Genomic DNA, 22,549 nt, shown 5'->3' with positions numbered 1-22,549 from the left:
AACCCAGTGAAATCCCTCATCCAGGCCCCAGGCTGTTTGGGTCTTCTGGGATCTAAAACAAATGGGATTTGCCCTTCAACCATCCCATAGTCTTTCTTTCTTTCTTTCCCCACTCCCCCAGGGAGAGATCCTACACCTTTAAGAAGTGGTGCAGGGGAGAGCAGCACGTGAGCATGAGACTGCTCCTGAAGGTAACCTGGGGCTGGAGATCTGGGAGGAGGGGTGAGCGAGGGGGCTGGGAACATCCTGAGGGCATCCTAGGAACTGAGGCTATGGTAAGGCCATCCTGGGGTTCAGAGACCCCTGTCGGTGGGGCAGGAAGGAGATGCCGCACAGCCACCACCAACACCCTCTGCCCTCTCCCTCCATGTCTCAGTTTGGCTATTGTTGGGACACACTCTGGGAGTGCAGAGGTCAGGACCGTGGTCAGTGGTGGGGCAGGGCGAGGGGTGAAGGCAGCGGGGACAGGGACTCTGGCTGGGACAGAGAGTGGCCTCTCCTCAGTGGGTCCTTGAGCAAGTCTCTGCCCCTCTGTCGGCCTCGGTCTTCTCCTCTGGGAAATGGAGGGAGATGACGTGGTGCAGGCCTCACGGTGGGGTGATACCGTCCAAGGGATGACAGGAATGGGAGGAGATTTGTGCTGGCTCCTCCTCGAGAGCTGAGGGGAGAGCAGTGATGACAGTCAGATGACAGGAAGTCCTAGGAGAGCTCTGGAGGCAGGTGGAGTTCTCCTCACTCTTTCCTGATGAGGAAAGAGGCTCAGGGAGGCCTGGGCAGGCCCAAGGTCACAGAAGAGTGAGTCCTGGAGCCAGGACTGGTCTAGAATCAGAGCACTGTGGAGGTGGAAACAGCATAGGCAGCAGGGGACTGGAACCTGATGGCCAGGGTCTGAGGTCAGGGGCCTTGGGGGACATGTGGAAGGCAGAAGGACCTCTCTGACCCTGTCCTCAGCACTGACAGGAGGCGACCTCCGTGTTGGCCACTGCACAGAGGGCCCGCCATGGAGCCCAGGAGAGGCGGCGGCAGCAGGTGAGGGTGCCTGTGGTGGAGGTGCCCAGGAGTCAGAGGAGAGGTGGCTCCCCCTCCCAGCTGGAGGCCTGCCTCAGGAGAGGGGCCTTCCTCCTCCAGGGCGTCTCCTATAGCCACAGATCCTGAAGTGCCTGCATTGGCAGTGAGCAGGGGGAGGCCTGGAAGGGCTGGCAGCAGGACAGATTTGGGGTGGGGAGGGGCAGGGGCCACACCCCCTGGCGTTGACCAACAGCCAGCCCTGGGACATGACTGGTGGGGTTTGGTGCTCCTGGAGGGGAGGGCAGGAGGGGATTGTGGATGTTGGGGTGTCCCGAGGATCCTAGGCTGCTGTGTATGGGAGTGTGGGGTGGGCAGGAGGCTCAGGTGAGGGGTTTCAGAGGAGGGTTCATGGGGGTACCTGAGATTGGGAGCTCATCACCATGCCCATCCCGATGGCGGCACAGGGTGTCGTCCCCTCCCTGGTGACATTCTTCAGTTCCCTTGAGCTGCTGGACGCTACGATTCAGGATTATGTGGCGGTGAGTGAGCGCGGAGGTGGGTCCAGGGGTTCAGGCTCCTGAGGGTGGGGAGGAGAGAGTCCTGCCCTGAGCCCTGAGCTGTCTGCATTTGGCAAAGGTCCTCTCAGCAGTGCCTCCAGCCTCCTGTGGCAGCCGAGGCATCAGGCCCAACACAGTGATGAGTGATGCAGGCTCCGCGTAAGTCACCGTCCATGTTCCCTGGGCTGTTGAGGCCCTGAGCTGCAGGAGGTTGTGTCTGAGCTGGACTCAGTCCCTCCCTCTAGCCCTGCTGATGTGGAGAGAGAAGTTGGGCCCCTCTGAGTCAGGAAGCACATCACTTTCTGAGCTTTTCCTTCCTACCTGAGGTCTCCGTCTCCCTGTGTGTCATCAGAGAGGGTTGGGTCACGAGGTCGCTGGCGTTAGCTCCTCTGTGCCCCCCATCACAAAGCCCTGTTTCGTGCACACTTCCTGACTCCCTGGGATGTACCTGTCACCCCACTGCAGAGGTCCCCAACTCTCCAACAGTACCCCCCACAGTTCACCTGTTCCTCACACAGTCCCTGCCCCATAGAGGTGGACACACTCTCCTACCTGCAGAGGATCAAAGCACCCAGTCCATGCAGGCTGACAAGTAGCCTGAGGGCTTGCTCTTGTGTAGGGCAGTTCCCTAGGGCAGGCTGCCTGCCCTGGCTGATCTGGATTATTTCTGTGCTCTAGTTGGTTTGGCCGACCCCCGGGCTGTCGGGCAGGGGAAGAACTTCAATGCTGTCTGCCAGCACCTGTCAGCATGCCTGTACTAGGTCACAACAATGGCCACCACCAATGTCTGTCTCTGGAGACGTCTCGCCTCTCACAGAGACACACCCAGAGCCTACCAGGTGAGTCTCTTTTCACCAAAGGACTGCGCAGCTTTCTTTTTGGTGATTTTAGGTTTCTCTCTGATATGGCTGAATTTGTGCCTGGGCCCTTTAAGACCCGGTGTTTTCCTGCTTTCATCTGATAGCTTTTCTGGGGGTATTGCCCCATTGCAGTTAATAGGCAGCCAAGCCAAATAGTAGGGCACTCATCTCAGTTGTGCTGAGTCTGAAGCATGCTTATGGCAGTAACAGGCCCCTGCTCAGGTCCCCATTTCTCCAGGGAGGGCTGTGTACCTTAGGGTGGCTCCTGCCCTACTGGCTGTGAAGGTCTGTGGTTTGTGAAGGTGGCTTTTTCTCTCCAGAAGGAATTTCTGCCTCTTCCGCCTCAGTCAGGACTGTCCCTTATTGTGGGGGTTCTTTTCATCCAGTTTCCAGTTTTCTCTCCAGGGTAATTTTTCCAAGAACAGTTGTAACCCAGTTCTGTTTGTGGGAGGAGGTGAGTTCAGAGTCTGCCTATGCTGCCATCTTGATGAGATCCCTACTGCCTCATCTTGATTTACAAGCAAAACCTGGAAAACCTCCCCAAACAAGTGTTTTTTGGTTTCTGTAGGAATAATACAGAAAATATTGGGGCCAGCCCAGTGGGGCTGTCAGTGAAGCTCACATGTTCTGCTTCTGCTGTCCAGGGTTTGCCAGTTTCAATCCCGGGTGCAGACCTACGCACTGCTTGTCAAGCCATTCTGTGGCAGGCGTCCCACACATAAAGTAGAGGAAGTTGGGCACAGATGTTAGCTCAGGGCCACTCTTCCTCAGCAAAAAGAGGAAGTTTGGTGGCAGAGGTTAGCTCAGGGCTAATCTTCCTCAAAAAAAAAATATGAAAAAGAAAATATTAATGTTACCTTTGGTGCTGAAACTCAATTTTGTGGAGTAACATTCAACCTCAATGTGAATTTCGCCATGTTTCTTTGGCTTTTATGGCACTGAGAGCTGAAGCATCAGATCAGAAGGTAGGACTTAGAGGCTGTGGACTACGTTTCCCAAAGGGCAGGAGGCAGGGAGACTGGCCTCTTACTTTTCCTGTAAAGAGACTCCATTTCCCATCACGCAGCGGGTGGGAGGAGCATGGCTCCTGATTTTCCTTGGCTGGCAGTTGACCAGTACAGTCTCCACCTCCTGCTGGTTGATCCCGTTTGCCACGCCTCCCAGCTCGCCCTGCCTGCCCACGTGCAGTGCAGTGGCACGTGGCTGCCCCAGCTCCTCTGGCGCCCCAACTCCCTGCTGCCAACGCCTCCACTCTCACCAGCCTCCCCACTCGCCCCGCCCTTCCAATCGCCGCTCCCCTTCAGGTCGCCCCACCACCCGCTCGCCCCACCCTCCCACTCACCCCGCCCTTCCCCTCCAGCTCGCCCCGCACTTCCCTGGCTCCGCCTTCTCACTCACTCGCCCACCCGCTTGCCCCCCAAGTCCTGCTCTTCCTGAGCCAATGGGGAGGCCGCAGACTTCCGGGTCAGGCGGGGCGATGCCGCCTCAGCTTGGAGTAGGCGAATGTGGCGGGAAGTTCCTGCCTGTTGCACAGCGATGCGCCTGAGGCAAGCGGTAGAGAGGGCGCGGCCATCCCCTCCAAAGCGGTCCCCCTGAGCCCAGTGCCCCGCGGGGCTGTCCCGGCCAGGCCTCGTCCCTCCTGGGCGGGGGCGGCCGGTCCAACGCGCGCCGCGTCGGGCGCTCCGCTGGCGGAGGGCGGTTTGTGCCGCCCTGGCCCGCGAGGCCGGGGTCCGGGCGTCGCTTCCGCGGGGAGCCCGGGCGGGAGCGCTTTGATGGGGCTCCGCGGAGACGAGGAGGCCCTCGGAGGACGGCGGGCAGGGCCGCAGCGGGGCGGGAGGGCCGCTCCGAGGGGAGACGCGCCCTGAGCCCGGGCACGGGTCCCGGACAGCCTTCCGGGCGGCGGCGCGGCCCTGGCCCGCCGTGTCCGCTGAGGCCTGCCGGGCTCTGTCCTCGAGGGCTGGGGCGCGTGGCTCGCGGGCTGCACAGGGCTCCTCGGTCCCTCCGTCCCCTCTGTCCCCGCTCCCCAGCGATGGAAGACAGTCCAGGCAGCTGTCTCAGGCTCAGAGAGGCTGCCTGCTGTGCACACCGCGTGTGTCTCCACTCCCCGCTCTCAGGGATGCGGGAGAGGGACAACCGGAGGGAGGGGGAGGGACAGCAGGCCTCGTCCTGGTCCGGAGGGAGGGGGAGGCCACCCTTGGCTCCTGGGAGTCCGCCTGGTTCTCTACCTGCCTCCTCTGGACTCACCTGGTTTTGTCTCGCCTGGTGTGGACACCTCCTGTCTCTCCCCATCTCCCTTTCCTGGAACAACATGGACCTACCGGTTTGCTGTGGGAGTGCACTGGGTTTGGGAACTGTGGAAAAGCCTCCTGAGTTCTTGTTCTTCTTCCCTTTCTTACTGGGATTGCCTGTCTATTGAGTCTGAAATTTGCAAGCATCAAAGAAAGTGCAGGACAGTATGTATTTTTAAGAATTCAAAGCAGGACATAGGCACCTTACTTTTTATGACATGCAGAGCAGGATTCTTTGGGGAAGAATTTGATCTACAATCTTAAAGCAATTTCAGAGGGAAGCAAGAGTGTTTCATAGAATCATTTTGTTCTGCGCCTGTTTATGCTGTCCCAACTGGCGTGTAGTGATTGGCATTAAACTTCTGAGTAGATAAGGTGATGTTCATCTGCTCCCTGTAGAAGGGAAGGTCGCTTAATGGCTTTCTCTGCTGAACGGGCCACAGATGGTGTTCTCTGTGCCTTGGGACAGTGCTGATCAGATTCTGAGTTAACACAGCAACACAACCTCAATAACAGTAAACTGTGTTAAGCGTTGCTGTCATTTTAGCGCTAATATCTATATTAATAATCTACATGAATTTTTATAGTGTAACGACCTCCTGTTGTGTTCAGTGCTGCAAAAGTTGTTAAACCAATGAGATGATGCAGGGATGTGTCAAGCGTAGAACCTAGCAGATAGCAAGTGAGAAAGTGCCCAGGAGATGATCATACAGAAAGCTTGTGCTAAGTTGTCTAGCAAGATGCAGTGTGTATTTTAAAAGTCGCAGTAATGCTTTCAAAGTGTTGGGAGTCCCTAAAATTAAATTCTTAAATAGGGCAGCTTTTTTTGTGTTTGAGAACTACTGTGAAATAATTACAATTATTATTATTATATGAATGTCCCTGATATCTGAAAAAGAAAAAATAAGATTTTTATGTTGACAACTATATATTTTTCCTTAAAGTCGTCTTTAATAAAGTATAATGTACTTTGAATAGAATTTTGACTTGAAAAATAAAGCTTCCTGGAAATGAAGCAAAGCTTTTAAGTGGACCTTCTATACAATGAAGAATGAGTCCTGGATTCCTGCCAAAGTGCCGGCGCTTCTGTCTCGATACCTGAGGCAGCAAACCTAACAAGAATAAATGCTGCCTCTGTGTGTATGTGGAGGAGGCTCTCATGACATTGGTGTTGATGGGTTTTGAGAATGGGTTGGTACCTGTATAGGTCTGGAGAGTAGGTTTCAGACATGCCGGGTGAGGTTATTATTCCGCGTGAGCAGAAGTGGTCTGATTTGTGCCCCAGATGTCGGTGGCCTGCTCAATGTCGGGGACTGTGCTGGGAGCAGAGTCTGTTCTTGCTACTGTAGTGTTTTTTAGAAGCAAGTTGTCATGGTTTTAAACTAATAGACATCATTCTTTTTGACTGCAGTTATCTAGCATCCAGCACACAAGAGGTCAATAAATGTGTAGGGCATGTTTGAAGACAATATGGAATTTTTGGTAAGGATGCAAGATTAATTAGAAAGCTGATAGAATCCTGGCAAAGCCTGTGGCTAGGTGGTGTAACATGATGTGTTTGTGCCCTAGGATGTCTCTGGCCCTTTTGACCACAGTTCCTGGCAGGATGTTCCCACTTGCCATTATAAAGATGCAAAAAGGGCCATGCCCTTGGATTGTTTCCCCTTGGCTCCTGAATGATAGTTAAGGACCTGACATTTGAAGGTTGCTGTTTTGCCCTCATTTTAGGCACTTTTCCAGTGATTCCTGCTCCATCTCTCCCAACGTTGAGTTAAATCTTTGCACTCCAACTCAAGCACGTTCTCCTTACTGTTGTTGTTCTGGATGACATAAGGACAGCCCTTTGAAAAAGAAAAGCTCTCTAGAGAGCCTAGAGAGGTAGGAGGTGTGTGCTTTCCCCCAATAGGAATTAGATGTTTAATATTCAATAAATACTAACGACAGGAAACTATTCTACTTTTCATTAATCTTCTTCAGTAAATTTGTTAAGAATATTCTTAGCCACAGCATCTTTGTCATCTTGGAAACATCTATTGTGAATCATATTCTTGATTTCGTCTTCATGTAGGTACTTGGGCTTTGATGATTCTTTGCCAGAACTCCTGTCCTTTCCTGGCTCCCTGGCCCATAGCATGGGAACGAGTACGGCAGGGTCTGAAAATTAAGTTAGACATTGTTCGTGCTGGTAGATATTTAGGGTGAATATTAAACATGTACACACAGGAAAATGTTTATCAAAAAAGCCATATACATAAAGTGGGAGGATGTACTATGTGGAATCATGTAATTAAATGACAAGGTTCTTAGTTTGAGACTTCAGAATGTTCTGTTGTATACTTTTTAAGCAAATAGCAGACTTTGTTGGAAAGACACATTTGTCTTATGGAGCTCAGTATCTGGAACAAGATAGTTGGTCCTGCAAGGAGCTAAATGACAACTGGAAAGTCATTAGGATCCAGGGCAGCACCATCCCACACTTTTGGGGGCTTTCTCATACTTTCCTATGCATTTATGTCATTTTCTCTTTGCAAACTGTCTGTCTAGCTGCCGTTGGCTTGTAGGGCAGATATTCTGCTCCGGTCCTAGCACCTTGTTTCAGAACCAAAAGAGACTCCATTCTCTATCTAACTGTGAACTGTATCTGAAATTTTGCATGAAGTCATAAAGTTAGAAGTCTTGTAGCTAAGGTCACTACAGCTTTGTTTCTGGTTAATTGCTGTTTCTCAAGGAACAGCTGAACAATTGCCACCGTTGGGTGATTCTGTATATGAATGTGTTGTGAGCACATTTCACAATACCAAGTGTTAGAAAGTGCCCTTAAACCTTTAGTCTTCATAGGCTACGTCTGGGAGACCCAGAAACAGAAACTTTTATGGTTTCAACAGGCAGTGTTGCTTTTTTTGACTTCTCCTGACAGTGTACTATGTAATGTGGCCACAGAGCTATCAACGTACAGATTATATCTAGTTATAAAATGTCATAAGAAAAAGGAACAAACTGTTGACATAGGCAATGATTTGAATGGAGCTTAAGGCATTGTACTGAGTGAAAAAAGCCAATCTGCAAAGGCTGTGTGATTGATTCGATGTACACAGCATTCTCAAAATGGCAACATTATAGAAATTGAGAAGAGATCCATTTTTTCCACGGTCACAACTGGGGGTGGAGGGGGTGTGGCTCTAAAGGGGTTGCCTGAGGGAATTTCTCTGGGGTAATAGAACAGTTCTGTGTCCTGATTGTTCTCATGGTTACAAGGATTTTTATGCATGAGAAAACATCATAGAACTCTACACACATCTAGGGAATTTCAGTCCAAACTGAAATTCTACTAAGTAGTTGAATGACTAATGCTTTATCCGTGTCTATTTCCTGGTTTAGATCACTGTGTTGTGCTTGTCCTTTGTATGGCTCTACCACATTTTATTGAACCATTCACCCATTGAAGGGCATGTGAGTTGTTTCTAGTTTTTGACTATTACAAATAAAGCTGCTCTGAACACTCATGTACAGCTTTTGCGTGAATCTATGTTTTCATTTTTTTAGTGTAAATGCCCAGGAGTGCAAGTGTTGTTTTCTACATGGTTTTGGAAGAGTTGGACATCTGTAGGCAAAAGGAAAAGAAAAAAAAGAAAACCAAGGTGTAAACCTCATGTCTTCTGCAAAAATTAATGTTAAATGGATTCATTGGATCATCTTTTTTGTCTTCATTGAAAACCAGTTGGCTTACACTGCAAACAGCATTCCAAAATGAAGATGGGAGGAAACGAGTGAGCATTTAGGTATGAAAATGAATGCAGACTTGGGAAGGTAGGACATGGCTCGAATCTTGAAGAGAGCATGTGTGCATTTGAGAAGAAGGGGAAAACGTTCCAGAGAATAACATGAGACAAGACAGGTGGTAGAGAAGATAGGTCCGAACTGGCTGTTTCAGGGAGTCACGTGTGTGATGAGGAGGAGGGAAGGAAAGGAAGGATAAGTGGTTCATGAGGATAGAAAACTGCTGGCTAGGTTGTAGAATTACTAATGAGTTTCAGTGGAAGTTCTTGAGCAGGAAAAAGCTATTGGAGAAATGGTCTTGAAGGAACGTTGTCTTAGGATCACGTATGGCAGTGATGGGTTGGTAGAAAGAACAAGGTATAACCTTGACCCTTATGTTGATTTAGCACTTTGTGTTACAACTGTCTTCCCAAAAGCTAAAAGAGTGGTGTCCCTTCAGGATCTGAAGTACCTGGGCTTTCCTAGAGGGATAATGGTAGATTTCAGATCTTTGTCATGACTTTGGTGATGGACACTGAGGACTCCGCTGGACTTTGAAGCTAGGAACACTGCTTTTAGTAAGTTGTACATGTCAGAAGAAGAGTCCTTTGTTGGCTTATTGCTGATGTGGATGACGTTTCTTCTCTAAACTGTCTAAGAGGTAAGCAACTGAAATGAGAAGAACACACAGAGTTCATGAATTGGCCCAATGAGGAAAAGTTAACAGATCACTTTTCTTTATTTTGATTTAATCAGCATGTGCTGATACTTGTATGTGAAGAACTATACAGAAAATGGTGAGGAACAGGGTCCTTCCAAATCACTGAGGAGCTGACAGGGACACATGGCTCTAATTGCAGCATTCAGGGTTTTATTCTGAGGGAAGCATTTCCAGTCAGTGAGGACATCGTGTACTTCCTGCCAGTGATCCAGAAGATCTTCAAGAATAGAATAGGAACCTACAATAGTATACGAACACTTCGCTTATAGTCAGCGGGATGTGACAAGTGACAGCCCTCGAGCCCTAACTTCTTAATTTGTGACTAAACGTACTCAGTTCCTCTTTTCTTAGAGCCCACTTCATTTCTTGATTTCTTACTTGGAGAAAATTATGCTTTTTTCCAATTCATCTCTGGGAATCCGATTTGGCTTCTGCTTTTTTTTGTGCATTTAGAAGTTGATCTTAGATATATTTTAGGCTTCTGTCCTTTTTTTAAGACCACTACGAAATATAATTTATTTAATGTCAGACAAACTACTACATATCAAAGCATTTCTGCTTCTTTATTTAGAACATGGAAAAGCATAACATCTTGTTTTTCCAAAAAAAAAAAAAAAATGATGACTTGCTGAGCAAAGGATTTTACTGCCTAAGAGATTCCCATGACGCATGTTAATGAAAGACTGGTGGTCTGGAAACCTCTAGTGCAACCACTTCTTTGTCTTCAAAGTGCCTTTTCTGTTTGATTTGACTTCCTTGGGCTAATTCTTCCCTTTCAGTCTAGAAGTATTTTCCACTGAATGTGGAGATTGATCAAGAATACTTCACTTGTGTTTGCTGCCATTCAGTATCATCACAGAATTTGTGGGGTTTTTATGTGCAGAAGAGCAAGCTCTTACAGTGCTATGCAACCTGCTCTATTCATTTTAAACTATCATCGTTTGGCTACTGTGCCCTAGTGACTGCTCGACCAACGTGTAAGCGGGGCCACGGCATCCTGACCAATGGGCGTCAGTGTAAGCAGCCTAGAAAGCATGGGTCAGCACTTACTGTCTTTGTGAAGGGCAGGATTCCCAGTCAGGGATGTCCAAAAGTCTGCCATACTGAACTTTCATGCTAAAGGGATGTCATTATCTGGCTCAGCTTCTGACTGAGATTCCATGAATATATGAATAGATGAATATTTTGTGTGGCTCTTATAGAAGAAGGCACTTGGGGACAATCCAGATACTGTTCTCTCCTTCATCACAGGATGGCTTCAAAGAATCCTTTCCCCTTTCTCCTGGCCAGCTAGGTTTGCAGTGAGAAAAAACCTGTTCAGACTTTGTGCCAACACTTCTGGAATATGTGACACTTCATTTTGTTTTCTAGAGCACAGAAGTTTGAAAGTAATTTCCTGTTTGTGCTTTTGACAGTGACATATGTCAGTGGAGTCAGGTAGATCTGAGTTGCAGTATTGACTGCTCTGTGACATTAGGGCAACCTGATTTTACCATCCAATCGAGGTTCAATCATACCTGTTTTATGGTAGGGTTGTCAGAATTGACTCTGAGATGTGTACATGAATCACTTGCTATAATGTGTGGCCCACAGTCCGTGTTCAACAAATGTTTGTCATCCTCACCACTTGAGCATCCCTTAAGGTGTTTTTCTCTGGAGAGTGATCTGAAACAAAAAACATTTTTCAACTCATTTCCCACTGATCTCAAAAGCCAGGTATTAGATGTCGTCACACTGTCTGGTCTGGTCTACCACGCATGCCTCCAGTGACAGGAAACTCAGCAACTCTAGAACAGTGTTTTTCAACCATGGGAGTAATGACATTTGAGATAGGTCATTCATTGTGGTGGAGGGGTGTTCTCTGAATTGAATGATGTTTAGCACCAAACTTGGCTAGGGGGACAAAATCATCCACAATTGAGAACCACTGCTCTAGAGACAGCATATCCTCTTTGTTTCTTTTTTTAAAAATGAGGTCATCATGGGTTATAACATCGTGTAATTTCAAGTGTACATGATTGCTTCTCAGTTTCCCTGGAGACTGCATCGTGCTCGCCCGCAACAGTCTAATTTTTATCCATCACCATATATATGTGCCCCTTTACACCTTTTGCTCACCCCCTAACCCCATTCCCTTCTGGTACCCACTAATCTGTTCACTTTACCCATCTGTTTATCTTCCACATATGGATGAAACCTCGGGATATTTGTCTTTCTCTGTCTGTCTTATTTTCACTTAACGTCACACCCTCACACTCCATCCATATTGTTTAAAATGGGACAATTTTGTCTTTTTTAATGGCCGAGTAGTATTCTGTTTTATATATGTACCATATCTTCTTTAGCCATTCCTCAGTTGAAGCACAGTGGGTTGCTTCCACATATTGACTATTGTGAAGAATGCTGCAATGAACACAGGGGTGTGTAAATCTCTTTGAGTTGTTGTTTTCCATTTCTTTGAATACGTACCCAGTAGTGTATAGTATTTCAGATTTTAATTTTTCGAGAAATCTCCACCTGTTTTCTATTGTGGCTGCACCAGTTTACATTGCCACCGGCAGTCTAGTAGGGTTCCCTTTTCTCCACATCCTCTCCAACATTTGTTATTTTTTGTCTTCATCATTATAGCCACTCTGACAGGTGTCAGGAGATAGCTCATTGTATTTTTGACTTGCATTTCCCTCATAATTAGCAATGTCGTGCATCTTTTCTTGTGCCTGCTGGCCTTCTGTATATCTTCCTTGGAAAAACGTCCTTTCATATCCTCTGCCCATTTTCCAATCTGGTTGTTTCTGTTTTGTCGTTGAGTTCTTTTTATATTTTGGAAATTAACGCCTTGTCAGATATATGATTTTCAGATATTTTCTCCCAGTTGTTGGGCTGTTTTTTTGTGTTGTTCATGGTTTCCTTTGCCTTGCAGAAGATTTTTAGTTTGATGTAGTCCCACGTGTTTATTTGTTCTTTCGTTTCCCATGCCTGTGCTGGCATGGTATTCAAAAAGATGTTTCCCAGACCAATGTCAAACAGTGTACTGGAAATGTTTTCTTCTAGGAGTTTTATGATTTCAGGTCTTACCTTCAAGTGTTTAATCCATTTTGAGTTAATTTTTGTCTACAGTGTAAGGTAATGGTCTATTTTCATTCTTTTGCCTGTGGGTGTCCAGTTTTGCCAACACTGTTTTTTGAAAAGACTTTCCTTTCTCCATTGTATGTTCTTGCCTCCTTTGTCAAAGATTAGCTGTCCACAGATGTGTGGTTTTATGCCTGGGCTTTCAGTTCTGTTCCATGGATTTGGGTGTCTGTTTTTGTGCCAGTACCATGCTGTTCTGATTCCTAGAGCTTTGTAGTATATTTTGAAGTCAGGGATTGTGAAGTCTCCAGCTTCGTTCTTTTTTCTCAGGATTGTTTTGTCTATTTTGGGTCTTTTGCTGCTCCATATATACTTAGGATTCTTTGTTCTATTTCTGTGAAGAATGTCACTGGGATTCTGATTGAGATTCCATTGAATCTGTAGATTGCTTTAGGTAATATGAATATTTTAACTTTTTATTGTTCCAATCCATGCGCATGGAATATCTTTCCATTTCTTTATATCTTCTTCAGTCTCTTTGTGTAATATCTTATAGTTCTCAGTGTATAGGTCTTTCACCTCTTTGGTAAGATTTAGTCCTAGGTATTTAATTCTTTTGTTGCAATTGTAAATGAGATTCTATTCTTGACTTGTCTTTCTGCCAGTTTGTTTTTAGTGTATAGAAATGCAACTGATTTTCGTAAGTTGATTTTTTTACCGTGAAACTTTTCTGTAGTTGTGGATTCTTTCTAATAGTTTTCAGATGAATTCCTTAGGGTTTTCTATATGTAGAATCATGTCATCTGCAAACAGTGAGAGTTTCACTTCTTCCTTTCCAATTTGGATACATTTTACTTCTTTTTCTTGGAAAATTGCTGTAGTCAAAACCTCCACACCTATGTTGAATAGGAGTGGCAAAAGTGGGCATCCATATCTATGTAGAATACGAGTGGCAAGAGTGGGCACCTTATCTTGTTCCTGTTCTTGGAGGGATGGCTTTCAGTTTTTCACCATTAAGTATAATGTTGTCTGTGGGTGTTTTGGGACTTCGTACGATTCCAAGAATTTGCTATTTCTATTAGGTTATCCAATTTGGTGGCTAGCATATAGTTTTTCATAGAATTGTCATATAGTCCTTTGTATGTCTATGATATCCATTGAAATTTCTCCTCTTTCATTTCTAACTTCATTTAAGCCTTCTCTTTCTCTTAGTGTGTCTGGCTAAGGGTTTGTTCAATTTTGTCTCTCTTCTTCAAGAACTTGCACTTAGTTTCATTGATCCTTTCTACTGAGGTTTTAGCCTATTTTTCATTTATTTCTGCACAAATTTTCATTACTTCTCTCTTTCTGCTGACCTTGGGCTTTGTTTATTCTTCTTTTTCAAGTTCTGGTGGGTGTCATCTTGAGATTTTTCTTGTTTTTCTTGAGTTGGGCCTGTATTGCTATGAATTTCCCTGTTAGAACTACTTTTGCTGCTTTCCGTAAGAGTTGGGATGATGTGTTTTCCTGTGCATATTTATCCAGGTTTTAAAAATCCTTTCCTTTGGTTTATTTAGATCCAATTGTTCTTCACTAGCAAGTTGTTTAGTCTCCACATATTTGTGATTTTCCCAGCTTTTTGTCTTGTAGTTGATTTTTAGTTTCATAGCATTGTAGTCAGAAAAGTGGCTTTTTATTATTTCAGTCTTCTTAAATTTACGGAGGCTTGCCATTTCTCCCAGCATATACTCTATCTTTGAGAACGTTCCATGTGCACTTGAGAAGAATGTGTATTCTGCTGTTTGGGGATGGGATGTTCTAGATATATCTATTAAGTCCATCTGCTCAAGTGGTTCACTTAAATTCACTATTTCCTTGTTGAGTTTCTGTGTGGATGATCTATCTCTTGATGTAAGTGGGGTATTGATGTCCCCTACTATGATTGTGTTGCTGTGAATTTCTCCCTTAAGGTCTGTTCATAGTAGCTTTATGTACATTGGAGCTCTTGCATTAGGTGTGTATGTATTCACTAATAGTATCTCCTCTTGGCAGAAAATCCCTTTTATCATTGTCTCCTGCCCCTCTTTGTCTCTCCTTGTCTTTTTTATCTTGAAGTCTGCTTTGTCTGATATAAATATGGCAACAATTGCTTACTTTATTTGCCGTTGTCTTGGAGTATCGTCTTCCATCCCTTCACACTAAGCATGTGTTTATCTTTCAGCTGAGATGTGTTTCCTGGAGGCAGCATATTGTTGGGTCTTCTTTTTGAATCCACCCAGCTACTCTGTGTCTTTTGATTGGAGAATCCCATCCATTTACATTTAGAGTTATTATTGATATTTTAGGGCATAATACTTCAATTTTATCTGTTGTTTTCCAGTTGTTCTATGTGTTCACTGTTTCCCTTCCCTTGTATGTCTGACTGCTACTTCACTTGGGAAGTTTTCTGTGGTGACTTTGTCAGTTTTCTTTTTATTTATGAATTGTGGCTCTGCTCTGATTTTTTGTTTAGTGGTTACTGTTACATTTGTATAAAACATCTCATAGGTGAGATAGTCCATTTTCTGACAGCCTCTTTTCTCCATTAGCCTAAGCCATTTCCATCCCTTTCCTGCACCCTGTCCTGTTTTTCATACACTTTTGTTTCTTAGTAAGTTCTTTCTTGCATTGAGTGGAAGTGTACTTTCTTATTTCTCCTACCCATCCTGTGTTTTGGAGACACATAGTACAGGCTGAATCCCAGTTCCACAGAATATCCTTAGAAATATGCAAAGATGGTCATCAAGTCTTCTCAGTCTTTTTGAGTTGAAACACCTCCAGTTCGTCAGCCATCCCTTACAAAACATGACTTCATGTCAGGTCACCACATTGGTGGTTTCTTTGTTTTTAATTCATTTTTAAGCTGTAGAATTTGGAAGGAAATGCACTACTCTAGGCATGGCTTGATTAGCAAAAGACTCATGTCTCATATTAGAGCAATTTTCTTCTATTAGTTTAGGTAAGAGTATTCCCTTTCTTCTTGTGCATACTGTATATGATTACAACTCTATCCTTTTGATGGGCACATCATACAGTGATGACCACATCATACACTGAGTTAAAGAAAAAAGAAAAGCACTAGATCTGTCTAACTATACATTCATCCGGTTTTTATGCATTAGTTTTGGGGCTAAGCCTGGGAATTTATGTTTATCCTGTTATATTTCTTTTGATTGGGTTTAAGTACAATCCTGATTTTGGTTGACTCTAAGGTTTCTAGCTTAAAAGAACAAGTAGGTGATTATGCCATCAGCTGAGATTGAAAATACAGGAGAAAGGAGTTTGTGTACATGCATGCATGCGTGCGTGCATGAAAGGAGGACTGAGGATGGAAGCCTGAGGAATCCCAATATTAAGAGGCAGCTGGGAGAAGGAGTGATGTCAGCAACATGGTGGAGTGAGCTTGCCCAGGACTCTCTCCCCTCCAACATACAACAAAAGAGAGCAACCACAGTCCAATGAAAAACATCCTGATGGCACAGGAATCCTCAGAGACTGAGGGTAGTCAAATGAGGGAGGTCAGTGGTGTTGTACCCGTCTTCAGAGGAGCTGGAACAGGGTAAGAGAGAACTTTGCTCCCTCCCCTAAAGTCTGGGATCGCTGCCATGGGAGGCTCCATGAGGGAAGGACTGGGGGAGGGGCTGTGCATCAGCAGGATCACTCAGGACTCCCTAGTGCCCTTGCAGCCCAGACAGAAGCCCTCTAACTGGGTGAAAGATTTCTCGTTCGGTGACCTCATTATGCCAATACCCCAGGAGAACAGATAGATCTGATTGGGAAACCTGGGTCTGCATGCAAGATTAGGTGCCCCCCGACCCCCAACTTGTGCTATGACATGCCATCTTGGCTGAAGGTTGAGGGCTCAGAATACATGGCTCTCAACCCCCATCTAGCGGCAACAGGCTGTAACTGCAACCAAATTATATCACAATGGGGAAGACCTGTCCATCTTCCAGCATCTGTCCATCTTCCAGCATCTGTCAAGTCATCAAATCTCCAGACCAGAGGGAAAACAAGCACCCAGAATTATGTCCTGATGACTCAGAAATAAGTAAACTAAATGACAATGAATTCAGAATAGCTATCGTGAAAAAACCCAATGAGGTAAAGGAAAATATAGAGAAGTCAAAGAGTTCTGGAGTTACTTCACAAAAGAGATTGAAACTATAAAGAAGAATCACTCAGAAGTACTAAAGATGAGAAATACAACGGAAGAAATAAAACATAATATGGATTCCCTGAATGCCCGTGTGGACGCCATAGAGGAGCAAATCAGCGTAACTGAAGATAGGTTGAAGGGCTCCAGATAGAGGAAGACAGAGACCTAAGTCTAAAAAGGAATGAAGAAAACCTCCGAGAAATAACCGACTCAATGAGGAAATGCAATATAAGAATTATTGGTATCCCCAAGGGCAAAGAAAAGGAGAATGTAGCAGAAAGCATGCTCAAAGAAATAATAGCAGAGAACTTCCCAAATCTAGGAAATGAGAGAGAAATGTGTGTGGAGGAAGTTTCAGATCTCCTAGATTTGTCAATGTAAAAAGACCTAGTGCAAGGCATATAGTAATAAAACTGGCAAAAGTGAATGAGAAAGAAAGAATACTCAGTACAGCAAGGCAGAATAAACTAACCTACAAAGGAACTCCTATCAGACTTTCAGCAGATTTCTCTCTCCATTCCAAACTACAACCAAGGAATTGGAAAAACTGAATTTCAACCAATAATCCTAATGACAAACAGAAAACTATAGCAACAATACGACGGAGGATGGAGAGGCTGGCACCACCCTCGGAGGTCCTGGAACAGGGTAGGAGAGAACTTCACTCCCTCCTCTAGAGACTAGGATATCTGCTGTGGGTGAAGGAAGGAGTGGGAGAGGGGCTGCATGACCAGGGGATGAACCAGGACTACCGCCACCAGTTCAGTGGAAACCCGCTGATGGGGGAAAGCTTCCGTGCATGGGGACCCCATGAAGGCAGGGCCCCGGGAGACCAGAGAACGAGAGCAGATGGGAAGCCAGATCGGCACACGAAAGAAAGTGCCCCTCCTCCCCGAACCCGTGCTGGGCGCTGCCATCTTCCCTGAAGGTGGAGAGCTCAGAACGCAGGACTTTCGACCACCGTCTAGTGGTGACAGGCTGTAAGTGCAACCAAATACTACCATCATGAGAAAAAACCACTCCTCTATCATCCAGCAATTTATAAAAGCTCCAGACCAAAAGGAAAACAACAAAAACACAGAATTAAGTCCTGAGGACTTGGGAATACATTAACTAAGTGAAAATGAGTTCAGAGTAGCTATCATCAAAAAACTCAATGAGGTTGAGGGAAAGATAGAGAAACAAGTCAACAAGTTCTGGAGTTACATCACAAAAGAGATTGAAACTATAAAGAAGAATCAATCAGAAATACTAGACATGAAAAATACAATGGACCAGATAAAACAGTATACGGATTCTCTGAATGCCTGTGGAGACACCATAGAGGAGCAAATTAGCATGCTCAAAGATAGACAGGCTGAATGGCTCCAGACAGAGAAAGAACTAAGGATTTAAAAGAAGCAGGAAAATATCAGAGAAATAGCAGATTCAATGAGGATAACGAATTTAAGAATCATTGGAATTCCTGAGAACGTGGAAAAGGAAAATAGAGCAGAAAGTGTGCTTAATGAAATTATGGAATAGAACTTCCCAAATCTAGGGATTGAGGGAGAAATGTGTGTGGAGGAAGCTTTCAGATCTCCTAGATTTGCCAATGTAAAGAGACCTAGTGCACGGCATATAGTAGTAAAAATGGCAAACATGAAAGACAAAGAAAGAATACTCAGGGCACCAAGACAGAAGAAAATAACCTACAAAGGAACTCCTATCAGACTTTCAGCAGATTTCTCTACAGAAACCTTACAAGCTAGGAGAGAATGGAGCGATGTAGTCAAAGCTTTAAAAGATAAAAATCTTCAGCAAAGAATACTCTATGCAGCAAGAATATCCTTCAGACATGAGGGAGAAATTAAATCTTTTCTAGACAAACCAAAGTTAAGGGAATTTGTAACCAAAAGTCCTCCACTACAAGAAATCCTCAAGAAGGCTCTCATACCTGAAAAAAGAAAAAGGGAGAAAGGGGTCACAAACCACAGAGTAGGGAGACAGATAGATAGAACCAAAATAGGATAGCAAATATTCAACTATAGCATTAGGATAAAGGTAAGGAAACAACCAAAGCAAAGACAATCTTATCACTCTAACTACAAATTCATAACACGAGTTGGAATAAGAGGTGAAAATAATAATTTAGGAGGGGAAGAGCAAAGGGACTAAATCAGTCTAGGCCAAGTAAGTAAGAGACCACCAGAGAATAGACTGTATTATACATGAGCTTCTAAATACAAATTTCAGGGTAGCCACTAAAACAAACAGAACAGAGCCACAAAACGTAAATAAGGAAAAATCTAAGAAACCCAGCATAAGAAATTGCAGAAGTCAATTGGTAGGCTAAAACACACAGGACGAGAAACAAAGGTAATGCAGGGAAGCCAGATAATGAGTGAGAGAATGAGAGCATTAAGCCCGCATGCATCAATAATCACCCTCAATGTAACCGGATTGAACTCTCCAATAAAAAGATACAGAGTGGCAAGATGGATTAAAGAATAACCTCCAACAATTTGTTGCCTCCAGGAAACACACCTCAGCCCCAAAGACAAACACAGGCTCAGAGTGAAGGGGTGGAAGACAATACTTCAAGCTAATAGCAAGCAAAAGAAAGCAGGTGTTGCAATACTTATATCAGGCAAAACGGATTTCAAAATAATGCAGGAAAAGAGAGACGCAGAGGGACAATATATAATGATCAAAGGGACACTTCATCAAGAAGAAATAACGCTTATAAATATCTATGCACCCAACACAGGAGCACCAAAGTTCATAAAGCAACTATTAACAAACCTAAAATAGGATATCAAAAATAACACAATAATAGTAGCGGACCTCAACACCCCACTCACAACCCTGGACAGATCATCCAGACAGAAAATCAACAAGGAAATGGTGGAATTAAACAAAAAGCTAAAACAGTTGGACTTAATAGACCTATATAGAACACTCCATCCAAAAACAGCAGAATATACATTCTTCTCAAGTGCACACAGAACATTTTGAAGGATAGACTATATGCTGTGAAACAAGGCAAGCCTGTATAAATTTTAAAAAATTGAAATACTAAGAAGCAACTTCCCCAATAATAATGCTATAAGGCTAGAAATTAATTACAAGAAAAAAGCTGAGAAAGGCACAAGAATGTGGAGACTAAACAATATGCTACTGAACAAGCAATGGATCATTGAAGAAATTAAAGAAGAAATTAAAAAAATACCTGGAAACAAATGAAAATGATAACATGCCATACCAGCTCACATGGGATACAACAAAAGCTGTATTAAGAGGAAAATTCATCACCATACAGGCACATCTTAACAAACAAGAAAAATCCCAAATAAGCAATCTTAAACTACACCTAACCGAATTAGAGAAAGAAGAACCAACAAAGCCCAAAGTCAGCAGGACAGAAATAATAAAAATCAGAGCAGAAATAAATGCTATTGAAATGAAAAAGGCAGTAGAAAGGATCAATGAAACAAAGAGCTTGTTCTTTGAGAAGATAAATAAAATTGGCAAACCCATAGCCAGACTTACAAAGAAAAAAAGGGAGAAAGCTCCAATAAACAAAATTAGAAATGAAAGAGGAGAAATAACAACAGACTCCGCAGAAGTACAATGGATTATAAGAGAATACTACAAAAAAGTATATGCCAACAAAATGGATAACCTAGAGAAAATGGATAAATTCTTGGACTCCTACAATATCCCAAAGCTCAGTCAAGAAGAAGCAGACAATTTGAACACACCAATCACTAGGAAAGAGATTGAAACAGCAATCAAAAACATCCCAAAGAATAAAACCCCAGGACCAGATGGCTTTCCTGGGGAATTCTACCAAACTTTCAGAGAGGATTTAATACTTATCCTTTTCAAGCTATTTCAAAGAGTTAGGGAGGATGGAACACTTCCTTACACATTCTACAAGGCCAACATCACACTGAAACCAAAGCCAGACAAGGACATCACGAAAAAAGAGAACTACAGGCCAATATCGCTGATGAACAAAGATGCAAAAATTCTCAACAAAATTTTGGCAAGCAGAATTTAGCAATTCATCAAAAGGATCATACATCATGAGCAAGTGGGATTCATACCAGGGACACAGGGATGGTTCAACATCTGCAAATCAATCAATGTCATACACCACATCAACAAACTGAGGAATAAAAACCACATGATCATCTCAATAGATGCAGAGAAAGCATTTGACAAGATCCAACAGCCACTTATGATAAAAACTCTGAACAAAATGGGCATAGAAGGGAATGACCTCGACATAATGAAGGCCATCTATGATAAACCTACAGCCAACATCATACTCAATGGGCAAAAACTGAACGCCATCCCCCTAAAATCAGGAATGTGACAAGGATGCCCTCTACCACCACTCTTATTTATCATAGTACTGGAGGTCCTGGCCAGAGCAATCAGGCAAGAAAATGGAATAAAAGGAATCCAAATAGGGAGGGAAGAAGTGAAAGTCTCGCTGTTTGCAGACGACATGATCTTATATATAGAAAACCCCAAAGAACCCATTGGAAAACTCTTAGAAGTAATGAACAACTACAGCAAAGTTGCTGCGTATAAAATCAATTTGCATAAATCAATAGCATTTCTATATTCTAATAATCAATTAATAGAAAAGGAACTCAAGAACACAATACCATCCACAATTGCTGCAAAAAGAATAAAATAGCTCAGAGTGAATTTAACCAAGGAAGTGAAAGACCTATACAATGAAAATTACAAGACCTTTCTGAGAGAATTGGATGACGACATAAGGAGATGGAAAGACATTCCATGTACATGGATTGGAAGAATAAACATAGTTAAAATGTCCATTCTACCTAAAGCAATCTACAGATTCAACGCCATCCCAATCAGAATCTCAATGACATTCTTTACAGAAATAGGATGAAGAATCCTAAAATACACATGAGGCAACAAAAGACCCCAAGTTGCTAAAGCAATCCTGAGAAAAAAGTACAAAACGGGAGGCATCACAATCCCTGACTTCAAAACATGCTACAAAGCTACAGGAATCAAACCGGCATGGTACTGGTAGAAAAACAGGTGCACAGATTAATGGAACAGCATTGAAAGCCCAGAAATAAAACCACACATTTATGGACAGCTAATCTTTGACACAGGATCTGAGGGCATACAATGGAGAAAAGAAAGTCTTTTCAACAAATGGTGTTGGGTAAAATGGCAAGTCACATGTAAAAGAATAAAAGTTGACCATTCTTTTTCATCATTCACAAAAATAAACTCTAAATGGATCAAAGACCCAAAGGTAAGACCTGAAGCCATAGACTTCTAGAACAAAATGTAGGCAGTACACTCTTTGACGTCAGTATTAAAAGGATCTTTTCAGACACCATGTCTTCTCGACAAGGGAAACTATAGAAAGAATAAAGAAATGGGACTTCATCAGACTAAAGAGCTTCTTCAAGGCAAGAGAAAACAGGATTGAAACAAAAAAACAAGCCACTAATTGGGAAAAAAATATTTGCAAGTCATATATCCAACAAATGATTAATCTCCATAATATATAAAGAACTCACACAACTCAACAACAACAAAAAAAACCAATCAAAAAATGGACTGGAGACATGAACAGACATTTCTCCAAGGAGATATACCGATGGCCAATAGGCACCATGAAAAGATGTTCATCATCACTGATCATCAGGGAAATGCAAATCAAAACTGCACTAAGATATCATGTTACACCCATTAGAATGGCAAAAATAACCAAAACAAAAAGTACCAAATGTTGGAGAGGTTGTGGAGAAAAAGGACCCCTCCTACACTGCTGGAGGGAATGCAAACTGGTGCAGCCACTATGGAAAACAGTATGGAGATTCCTCAAAAAATTAAAAATAGAAATACAATATGACCCAGCCATCCCACTACTGGGTATCTATCCAAAGAGCTTGAAGTCAGCAATTCCAAAAGTCCCATGCACCCCTACGTTCATTGCAGCATTATTTACAATAGCCAAGACGTGGAAGTAACCTAAGTGCCCATCAACTGATGATTGGATAAAGAAGATATGGTGTATATATATGTATGTATACACTCTATGTGTGTGTATATATATATGTGTGTGT

General features: G+C 43.7%; 1 protein-coding gene across 24 annotated transcripts in view; it reads left to right on the top strand.

The window, feature by feature from the left end:
• The first annotated feature begins 3,835 nt into the window (after positions 1-3,835).
• Positions 3,836-22,549, top strand: part of LOC106839451 (ral guanine nucleotide dissociation stimulator-like) — a 36,713-nt gene continuing 17,999 nt past the window's right edge. For 13 of the 24 annotated variants that reach the window (XR_011506759.1, XR_011506757.1, XR_011506755.1 and 10 more), the window contains exons 1-2: positions 4,569-8,163; positions 8,257-8,492. The gene's annotated coding sequence lies outside the window, so the exon portion shown is untranslated. Of the gene's footprint in view, positions 3,980-4,556; positions 8,164-8,256; positions 8,493-16,925; positions 22,507-22,549 lie in introns of those variants that run through there. The other 11 variants (XR_011506767.1, XR_011506766.1, XR_011506765.1 and 8 more) reach the window with 8 other exon arrangements.

The sequence above is a fragment of the Equus asinus genome, chromosome 11, assembly GCF_041296235.1.
Source record: "Equus asinus isolate D_3611 breed Donkey chromosome 11, EquAss-T2T_v2, whole genome shotgun sequence".
In the NCBI taxonomy this organism is placed as follows: domain Eukaryota; kingdom Metazoa; phylum Chordata; class Mammalia; order Perissodactyla; family Equidae; genus Equus; species Equus asinus.
The sequence above is the reverse complement of the archived record's forward strand: the minus strand, read 5'-3'. Positions and strand labels throughout refer to the sequence as shown.